General features: G+C 42.7%; 1 long non-coding RNA gene across 2 annotated transcripts; it reads left to right on the top strand.

Annotated features, from left to right (window-relative positions):
* The first annotated feature begins 2085 nt into the window (after nucleotides 1–2085).
* Nucleotides 2086–9683, top strand: LOC123993588. Of its 2 annotated transcripts, none has more exons than XR_006831474.1 (5): nucleotides 2086–2724; nucleotides 7453–7511; nucleotides 7682–7834; nucleotides 7910–8047; nucleotides 8146–9683. It is a non-coding gene; the product is annotated as an uncharacterized LOC123993588 (long non-coding RNA). The 2 variants fall into 2 exon arrangements; XR_006831473.1 differs by lacking the exon at nucleotides 2086–2724 and adding an exon at nucleotides 6735–7367.
* The last annotated feature ends 1269 nt before the right edge of the window (nucleotides 9684–10952 follow it).

Raw genomic sequence — 10952 nt, 5'->3', positions numbered from 1 at the left:
AAATAAATTAGAGAAGAAATATGATGAGATCAACGGGAAAGGGAATCCTGTTAGCTAGCCTTCATTCTTGCACAGCATCCAGCCAAGCTATTTCGATGCTGTGCAAATTTCCTTATTTTTGACCACTTTTTTTTGTGGCCTCCATTGATTTAGTCACCCTAATTTCGACCATCCAACAAGGGTAAACGGATTATGATAGACACCACTTTAGGGGATTATCTACACAATTAACATATTATTTTACCCATTTGTCAAAATAGGGGTTTTTGCTTGGACACCCTAAATAATGTTGAAGTAAGAACTCCTGCCAACTAATAGCAACACTTATATTTAGTTTTGGAGAAATGATTTGCCTTCTGTAAGTTTAAGAAACATTGCTTTGTGCTTTGTAATTCCATTACCAAAACATCTAAACATCTTTAAAATATTCTAATTTCTCTCCCTCATGTGGAGGGAGGATAATGAAAGCTCCCAGATGTAACAATTAAGGTAGACCTACCAATTAGTTTGTGTTTTTACTGATATCAAGGTTGTTTATGAATTATTACGTGATTAAAACTCATTCTGTTACCAAATTGTTAATTACTGCAATTGAATTGGCTACAATGGGAAATCATTGTAGTCACAAACCACCGTTGGGTCACCTGCTACTGTCCTACCTTCCACTGACTGTTAAGTTCAGCTCATGACAGTTTTTCTTCTCTTTCTGTCATTTGGTGGACAAAGCAAGACTATGAAAAGTCTGGACGACCCCTCATTCTCCCTCTCGCTGCCGCTCGTCTCACTCGCCCAGTTGATGTCACATCTCATGGCTCTTACTGACACCTACCATGACACCTACCACCTACCCTCCGTTTACTGTAACAAGCATCCTCCCCCCCTGAGCGCCCGGCCAACAAGGGGCGTCCATGGACGTTGAAAAGTAGTTGAAGGAAAAAAGGAAACTGCACACTGCTCTTGATAGGATCGCAAGTTTGGACAGCACAGTACAGTAGAGAACAGCACAGTAAAGTAGAGATCAGTACAGTAGAGCACACTAGAATACAGTGTAATGTACCATACTGCAGTGTGGGGTCATTTTCTCAGTGGGGTCATTTTATTTATGAATATTTCTAACAGACTAAAATAATTCTGTCCAAGGAATTTGGGAATAACTTTAGAGGGGGTAATACATTACAATGTAACACATTACAATGTAACATTATTCATTTATGTTCTTAATCCTGGGCAACATGGGCTGGGGAGGCTCCCAGGGATATTGGTATCCGCAGTGCTCCACCAATTAAAAATCTTTAAACTCAAACGTTTTTTTTTTCTTCTCATAAATGCACTGTAATTTAAAGCTAGAATCCTTAGTTGCTATATACATTTTAGGTATGGAATACCATTATATACCCATTGAGTCTTGTAGAATATAACTTATAAATGCTTCATGAGTTTAGTTCAGCTGTCGTACCCCATCAGAACTCAAAATATAAGCTTGTCTTACTCCAATGTTTACAAACATTGTAAATGTAAACAAACAATGTATAGCCTCAAAACATTGTTAAAACTATAATGTTGATATCATGGATGGTCAGTCCTTGCATCCATAGCTCCAGTCTTTCTGTTGTACTCATTTAACTGTGGTGTTGCGCCATGGCAAAATTATTGTCGCCAAGCCCAAAAATATGAAACATGAACAAATGTTTCTGTCGAGGCCCACTTTGAAGATGCTAGAACTGTCCACATTTACTTTCCCTCTGCAAATAAAGTAACAAGATGATTTGAAAAATTGGACAACCCCATAGTAGAATAGTTTAGCAATTTACATTGTCTGCTTGTTGTGCGTTCTATATGAGATAAATATTCATCTCGAGTGGCATTCAAGTTACTCGTCAGAGGGAAACCTGCATTCTGACAAGCAGTCAATACCCAACGATTCTTCCAATTGAGCAGGAAACAACAGTTTAAAAGAGGAAGTTCCTAGCTTTCCGTTCCTACTTTATTTATTTCTCAACTCCTAAATATGCACAAACTGTACCATTTTAAACCCAGAGTTTTTTAGCAGCATCATAGTTAAGCACGTAACCAGTCCGCAATTCGCTGTGAGTGCATAGGGGAGAGTGGGCAAAATGCCACCCTACCTCAATCTGACCATGACTACTCTCCTGCTCAAACAGGAAGTACCAGTGATAGGAATGTATCCAAACCAAAAATAACATGGATTACAGGCAACATCCGTGCTGGACTAAAGGCTAGAGCTACCCCTTACAAGGAACAGGATATGGACATGGGCGCATACAAGAAATCCCGCTACGACATCAGACGAGACAACAAACATGTAAAAGGCCAGTATAGGACTACGGTGCAATCCTATTACATAGGCTCCGACACTCGTCGAATGTGGCAGGGCTTGCAGACGTTAACGGATTACAAAAGGGAAACCCAACCATGAGTTGCCCAGTGATGCAGAACTCCCAAACGAGCTAAATGGCTTTTATGCTTGCTTCGAGGAATATAACACTGTGCCTTGCGTGAAAGACCCTGTTTTTCAGAATGACTGTGTAATCTCGCTCTCCGTGGCCGATATGAGCAAAACGTTTAAAAAAGCTTAACAGTCACAAGGCCGCCGTCATTCTCAAAGCATGCGAAGACCAGCTGGCAAGTGTCTTCAGACATTTTCAATCTCCCAACATGTTTCAAGATGACCATCATTTTGTCCTTGTTCCCAAGAGCCCCAAGGTAACTTGCCTAAATGACATCTGTAATTATGAAGTGCTTTGACAGGCTGGTCATGACACACATCACCACCATCATCCCAGACACCCTAGAGCCGGGGGTATCCAAGCTTTTCTAGCATTAAAAATGTTGCAATCTTTTTTTAGCTTTAAAATGGTCACATTCTTCTCTTCTCTCCCCAGCAAATATTCCCCGGGTCTCAATATACACTATATATACAAAATAATGGCCTTACTGAATGGCCTTACTCAAGTGCTCAGTGGTTTTCAACGTGGCACCATCATAGGATGCCACCTTTCCAACAAGTCAGTTTGTCAAATATCTGCCCCGGTCAACTGTATGTGCCGTTATCATGAAGTGGAAATGTCTAGGAGCAACAACGGCTCAGCTGCAAAGTGGTAGGCCACACAAGCTCACCGCTTGTTGAACATCTCATTCCAAAAACATGAGCATTATTATGGAGTTGGTCCCCCCCTTGCTGCCATAACAGCCTACACTCTTCTGGGAAGGCTTTGCACTAGATGTTAGATCATAGCTGTGGGGACTTGCTTCTATTCAGCCACGAGCATTAGTTAGGTTGGGCGATTAGGCCTTGCTTGCAGTCGGCCTTCCAATTCATCCCAAAGGTGTTTGATGGAGTTGAGGTTAGGGCTCTGTGCAGGCCAGTCAAGTTCTTCCACGCCGATCTCAACAAACTATTTCTGTATGGACTTCGCTTTGTGCACAGGAGCATTGTCATGCAGGAAAGGGCCTTCCCCAAAGTTGAAAGCACAGAATCGTCTAGAATGTCATTGTATGCTGCAGCATTAAGATTTCCCTTCACTGGTACTAAGGGGCCTAGCCCGAACCATGAAAAACAGACCCAGACCATTAATTCCTCCTCCACCACCAAACTGTACAGTTGGCACTATGCATTGGGGCAGGTAGTGTTCTCCTGGCATCCACCAAACCCAGATCAGTCCATCAGACTGCCAGATGGTGAAGCGTGATTCATCACTCCAGAAAACATGTTTCCACTGCTCCAGAGTCCAATGGCGGCGGGCTTTACACCACTCCAGCCGACGCTTGGCATAGCACATGGTGATCTTAGGCTTGAGTGCGGCTGTTCTGCCATGGAAACCCATTTCATGAAGCTCCCGACGAACAGTTATTATGCTGACAATGCTTTAAGAGGTAGTTTGGAACTCGGTAGTGAGTGTTGCAATCTAGGACAGATGATTTTTACACGCTTCAGCACTCTTCGGCCCTGTTCTGTGAGCTTGTGTGGCCTACCACTTTGTGGCTGAGCCATTGTTTCTCCTAGATGTTTCCACTTTACAATAACAGCACTTACAGTTGACCGGGGAAGATCTAGCAGGACAGAAATTTGACGAACTGACTTGTTGTGAAGGTGGCATCCTATGACGGTGCCACATTGAAAGTCACTGAGCTCTTCAGGAAGGTCATTCTACTGCCAATGTTTGTCTATGGAGATTGCATGGCTATGTGCTCGATTTATACACCTGTCAGCAACAGGTGTGGGTTGTATAATAGCCAAATCTACTAATTTGAAGGGGTGTCCACATACACTATCTATACAAAAGTATCTCAGATATAGGAGAGGCACTTTAGAACAAACTTCCCCCGGCTTAGACTCTGATGGGTTAATTGAGAAGGCTTTAGGGAAAGTACCTCTAATCAACACACAAGATGGTTATCACATCAACTGACCACACAGAGTGATAGACATACATGCGCACCCCACAGACAGACAGGGACAATATTGCTGGAAATGAATTGCCAGATATTGTTAGATTTGGATTTTTAAGCCAATAGTTGATAACCAGGGGTGTGATAATGTCGATGTTGCATTGATTAGATTGTAGCTGGGAGTTTGCGCTGTCTGATGTGTGAGATTTGTTTGAAAGTTTTCGGTGGAACACTTGAAAATTGCATGCACTTTCAGAATTGTTTGGCAAGCAACTTAAAATTGTTGGGCTGCGAGCTACTCACAATCGACCTGTTGGAGACCCCTGCCCTAGATTCACTCCAATTCACATATCACCCCAATAGATCCACAGATGACGCAATCTCAATTGCACTTCATACTGCACTCTCCCACCTGGACAAGAGGGGAAATACAGTGCATTCAGAAAGTATTCAGACCCCTTTTTCCACATTTTGTTACTTTACAGCCTGATTAAATTGTTTTCCTCCCCTCATCAATCTACACATAATACCCCATAATGACAAAGCAAATACAGGTTTTTAGAAATGTTAGCAAATGTATTTAAAAAAATATCACATTTACATAAGTATTCAGACCCTTTACTCTGTACTTTGTTGAAGCACCTTTGGCAGCGATTACAGCCTCGATTCTTCATGGATATGACGCTACAAGCTTGGCACACCTGTACTTGGGGAGTTTTTCCCATTCTTCTCTGCAGATCCTCTCAAGCTCTGTCAGGTTAGATGGGGAGTGTCTCTGCACAGCTATTTTCAGGCCTCTCTAGAGATGTTAAATCGGGTTCAAGTCCGGGCTCTGGCTGGGCCACTCAAGGACATTCAGAGACTTGTCCCGAAGCCACTCCTGCATTGTCTTGGCTGTGTGCTTAGGGTCGTTGTCCTGTTGGAAGGTGAACCTTCGTCCCAGTCTGAGGTCCTGAGTGCTCTGGAGCAGGTTTTCTTCAAGGATCTCTCTGTACTTTTATCCGTTCATATTTCCCTCAATCCTGACCAGTCTCCCAGTCCCTGCCTCTGAAAAACATCCCCAGAGCATGATGCTGCCACCAACATGCTTCACTGTAGGGATGTTGCCAGGTTTCCTCCAGACGTGATGCTTGGCATTCAGACCAAAGGGTTCAATCTTGGTTTCATCAGACCAGAAAATCTTGTTTCTCATGGTCTGAAAGTACACTAGGAGCATTTTGGCAAACTCCAAGCGGGCTGTCATGCCTTTTACTGAGAAGTGCTTCCGTCTGGCCACTCTACCATAAAGGTCTGATTGGTGGTGTGCTGCAGAGATGGTTGTTCTTCTGAAGGTTCTCCCATCTCCACAGAGGAACTCTGGAGCTCTGTCAGAGTGACCATCGGGTTCTTGGTCACCTCCCTGACCAAGGACCTTCTCCCCTGATTGCTCAGTTCTGCCCAGGCGGCCAGCTCTTGGATGAGTCTTCCATGTAAGAATTATGGAGGCCACTGTGTTCTTGGGGACCTTCAATGCTTCAGAATATTTGGGGGACCCTTCCTCAAATCTGTGCCTTGACACAATACTGTCTCGGAGCTCTACAGACAATTCCTTCGACCTCATGGCTTGGTTTTTGCTCTGACATTCTCTGTCAACTGTAGGACCTTATATAGACAGGTGTGTGCCTTTCCAAATCATGTCCAATTAATTGAATTTACCACAGGTGGACTCCAATCAAGTTGTAGGAAAATCTCAAGGATGATCAATGGAAACAGGATGCACCTGAGCTCAATTTCAAGTCTCATAGCAAAGGGTATGAATACTTATGTATATGTGATATCTGTTTTTATTTTGTATACATTTGTAAAAATGTCTAAACCTGTCTTTGTGTTGTCATTATGGAGTATTGTGTGTAGATTGAGGAAAAATACTAATTTACTCATTCTAATAATAATTTAGTAAATTTTGAATAAGGCTGTAACGTAACAAAATGTGGAAATAGGGAAAGGGTCTGAATACTTTCCGAATGCGTTGTATGTGAGAATGCTGTTCATTGAGTACAGCTCAGCAGAGGTAGAGAGAATGGTGACATGAAGTGGTTTCTGTCCTTTTTCATAGTTGTATAATTTGTAAATGTTGAAATCAATGGTTTTTGTTTGGCATACATTTTAAAGTGAATAATCTGAGTCAAAACGTAATTCCGTTAACCTGGAATTGCTCATATCTGTCTATTTAGGATTAGAAACATGTAGAAGGAGATCCCTATATTGAATCTAACTTTTCCAAGCAAATCCATTAAGGATTGGTCAGTCAACTTTGGTACTGTGTGTCTTGTTTGATACAGGGAGGCAGTGATGATGAGAGGAAACACTGCAAGCTACTGGAGGCTATCAGCTCACTTGGGGGGGGGGGTCAGAACTGATCATGTTTTAATGGTACATTCCTAGATAAGTGGGGATTCTGGAGTTGTGCAAGATGTTAGATTCTAAATGAACAGAGTAAAACTCACGGACGACTAGTAAAGCTCAAACCAAGTTTATTCAACCACTGGGTCATTCAGCTGTATAAGACAAAGACATGTTTACACAAGCACAAGTATTTATACCCCCCCTTTAGGCTTTTGTCTCCTCCTTTTCTCTAAACACTACATCTCTGTTGCTAGGCAGGAAGTTATGTGATGTGGGTAATAAAACTGTTCCTTCTCCTTTCATGGGACTTGACCTGACCTGACCTCGGCCCACATTCCTCACTAATCTTCAGCTATCCACCCTTATCAGTGACCACAACCACGTGATTGCCTTTTTCCTTACTTAGTAACTTTCCAAACCCCTGGATCTTATCCACCCTCAATTAAACCCACCATATACATTCCTCCTACATATAACCATTAACTTCTGGTGTAGCAAGTATTTCAAATTACAACCTAACAAAGAGAAATGCAGACCGGAGGACTTAGCCTACCAATTGAATGAAATCAACAGTATGTAATGTCACATTTTTTTATTTGTGTTGCTTTTGTGGTCATGTATGTTTGATCAGTTTTTGTGCATTATTCATACTATTAGGAAGAAGCTTACTGAACAGTCTGAAGAAAGCATCGAGGTGTCAGAATTCACAGTCAAAGGTAAATTAAACTAAATGTACCCGGTTTACTTTTTTTCAAAATCCCTTGTGCTTTTATCGAGATAGTTTGACAGTTCAAGTAGTGAAAAGTGTAGCTAAATGTCTGACAAGATCCAGGAACGTGTGATTGTTTTCAGTCTGAACTGTATGTCTGTCTGCGTGTCATGACAGACAGGTAAATGAGACAAAATCAATTTGTCTGACCTCATTGGAACCTTGGGTAAGACCCCCAGTGCCTTAATGAAGACGAAGAAGCAGCTGAAGAACCTTCAACACAACCAGAGCACCCTGGAAACACCCCTGACCAGGAAGTAGACAGAATGGGTAAGACCATCAAAGGGTAGTCTTGAATGCAGGCCTCTGTTTACAACTGAGGATTTAACAAATATCCTTTTACAGATCCAAAGAGAAGTGGCTTTTGAGAAAACGTCAAAAGAGGTGTCCTGCTGGCAGAGTGTGGTCCTACAGAACCAGAAGGCATAGCAGCTGGTCTTCCCACTGAACCAGGAGCCCTCTGGCCCAAAACGCATAGAGCAGGTGGTGGCTGAATGGACAGTTGGTGTAAAAAGTTCCTTTGTTTTATTTCTGTTTGTGTTCCATGATTGTAAACTAATTTCAGATATTATGTGCTCCAGGACCCAAACCTTCCTAGAACAAGAGATATTCAGCCTCCTGCACATGAACAAGCAGCCTCTCCATGACCCTGTTCTGACACCCACTGAGGAGGCTTCTCTGAGGGCCATGAGTCTGGAGGAGTCCCACCTCAAGCATCCAGCATGGGGTCATATGCATAAGATAAGCTAAATCTGGTGTGTCAGTGCTGGGCAAGGGGAAAGACCTGCACACACTACTGCCCTTTACTTTATTTTATATGTGCACTAAAGGACAATGTACTGGAAAATCAACAATGCACAAGGGTTTTTCTAGATGGTTATTGATGGTCTCACTTACCTACAACCAATATATAAAACTTTATTTTTTTTGTCAGGCTAAGATCCGCCATGCAGATCTCCAAAAAGCCAGAGCTCTATAGTCTTATCATGAAGCGAAAGTCAAAAGGGAAATAAAAATTAAAAACCGGGGCATATCCTTCCATTATAGTGTACAGTTGACCAGGGCATATCCTCCCATGAGTGACTCAGCAGTAATCCGCTTCAAAAGATCATCTCTTTATTCAAGGCTCCCAATTCACTCTCTTCCTCCACCTGCCCTCTTTGTACATAGTGCCGGATTATTATTTTAAGCCCATTTTCTCCCCAATTTTGTGATTACGATCTTGTCTCATCGCTGCAGCTCCTCAACGACCAAACTACAGAGGCATGCTTTTGGCGGCCCGATCGGCAGCCAGCACTAATGCTTTAGGAAGTTGGCAACTTGTCCTACAGATTCCAAATTCCTGCAGGTACGTTATTTGCTTCCTGTGTGAACTCAGCCCAAATGTTCAGGGAATGCGCAAGGTGTCATCACCCATGCCCCAATAATAACGTGAAGGACAACACTACTGTGTTTACCTGGATGCATGCCACCCAACACCACCAGCACGGTTTAATTTATGTTAGAACTTAAGAACACCAAATCTAATATTTCAACCTTTGTGAATCTATGAAACTAGATGATCCATTTTTGTCTGCACTTATTACACAAATTATATGAAATGTCATTGAATGTAATGTATGATAAGAATTCAAAGAAAAGAGATACATTTACCATTAAATGATAATGATATGACAAATTATAACAAGTGTGTAAATAAATCTGTTTCCATCACACAGCTTGAATAACATCACTGAAAGGCAAGCTTTCATAAATCTGCATTACCCTTTTTTCAGAGCCAGTGGAGGCTCCTCAGAGGAGGAAGGGGAGGATGTGAAATTTCATAAAAATAGCGAAACATTAAAAACTAACCTAAATATATTCATATGTCACCAAATCATTTGTTAAAATAGAACAGCAGTGTCTGGGCTAGCACCATGGTTTGGCTGTAGGACAGCTAGCTTCCGTCCTCCTCTGGCTACATTGACTTCAATACAAAACTTAGGAGGCTGGTAGGCCTCGCCCCCTTCCGTAGACATACAAGTATTTGATACACTGCCGATTTTGCAGGCTTTAATACTTACAAAGCATGTAGAGGTCTGTAATTGTTATCATAGGTACACTTCACCCGTGAGAGACGGAATCAAAAACAAAAATCCAGAAAATCACTTTGTATGATTTTTAAGTAATAATTTGCATTTTATTGCATGACATAAGTATTTGATACATCAGAAAAGTAGAACTTAATATTTGGTACAGAAACCTTTGTTTGCAATTACAGAGATCATACATTTCCTGTAGTTCTTGAGCAGGTTTGCAAACACTACAGCAGGGATTTTGGCCCACTCCTCCATACAGACCTTCTCTAGATCCTTCAGGTTTTGGGGCTGTCGCTGGGCAATACGGACTTTCAGCTCCCTCCAAAGATTTTCTATTGGGTTCAGGTCTGGAGACTGGCTAGGCCACTCCAGGACCTTGAGATGCTTTTTACGGAGCCACTCCTTAGTTGCCCTGGCTGTGTGTTTCGGGTCGTTGTCATGCTGGAAGACCCAGCCATGACCCATCTTCAATGCTCTTACTGAGGGAAGGAGGTTGTTGGCCAAGATCTCGCGATACATGTCCCCATCCATCCTTCCCTCAATACGGTGCAGTCGTCCTGTCCCCTTTGCAGAAAAGCATCCCCAAAGAATGATGTTTCCACCTCCATGCTTCACGGTTGGGATGGTGTTCATGGGGTTGTACTCATCCTTCTTCTTCCTCCAAACACAGTGATTGGAGTTTAGACCAAAAAGCTCTATTTTTGTCTCATCAGACCACATGACCTTCTCCCATTCCTCCTCTGGATCATCCAGATGGTCATTGGCGAACTTCAGATGGGCCTGGACATGCGCTGGCTTGAGCAGGGGGACCTTGCGTGCGCTGCAGGATTTTAATCCATGACGGCGTAGTGTGTTACTAATGGTTTTCTTTGAGACTGTGGTCCCAGCTCTCTTCAGGTTATTGACCAGGTCCTGCCGTGTAGTTCTGGGCTGATCCCTCACCTTCCTCATGATCATTGATGCCCCACGAGGTGAGATCTTGCATGGAGCCCCAGACCGAGGGTGATTGCCGTCATCTTGAACTTCTTCCATTTTCTAATAATTGCGCCAACAGTTGTTAGGCAACAACTCACCAAGCTGCTTGCCTATTGTCCTGTAGCCCATCCCAGCCTTGTGCAGGTCTACAATTTTATCCCTAATGTCCTTACACAGCTCTCTGTTCTTGGCCATTGTGGAGAGGTTGGAGTCTGTTTGATTGAGTGTGTGGACAGGTGTCTTTTATACAGGTAATGAGTTCAAACAGGTGCAGTTAATACAGGTAATGAGTGGAGAACAGGAGGGCTTCTTAAAGAAAAACGAACAGGTCTGTG

The sequence above is a fragment of the Oncorhynchus gorbuscha genome, linkage group LG02 (assembly GCF_021184085.1).
Source record: "Oncorhynchus gorbuscha isolate QuinsamMale2020 ecotype Even-year linkage group LG02, OgorEven_v1.0, whole genome shotgun sequence".
Lineage (NCBI taxonomy): Eukaryota > Metazoa > Chordata > Actinopteri > Salmoniformes > Salmonidae > Oncorhynchus > Oncorhynchus gorbuscha.
Note: the sequence above shows the minus strand (reverse complement) of the source record. Positions and strands in the feature narration are given on the sequence as shown.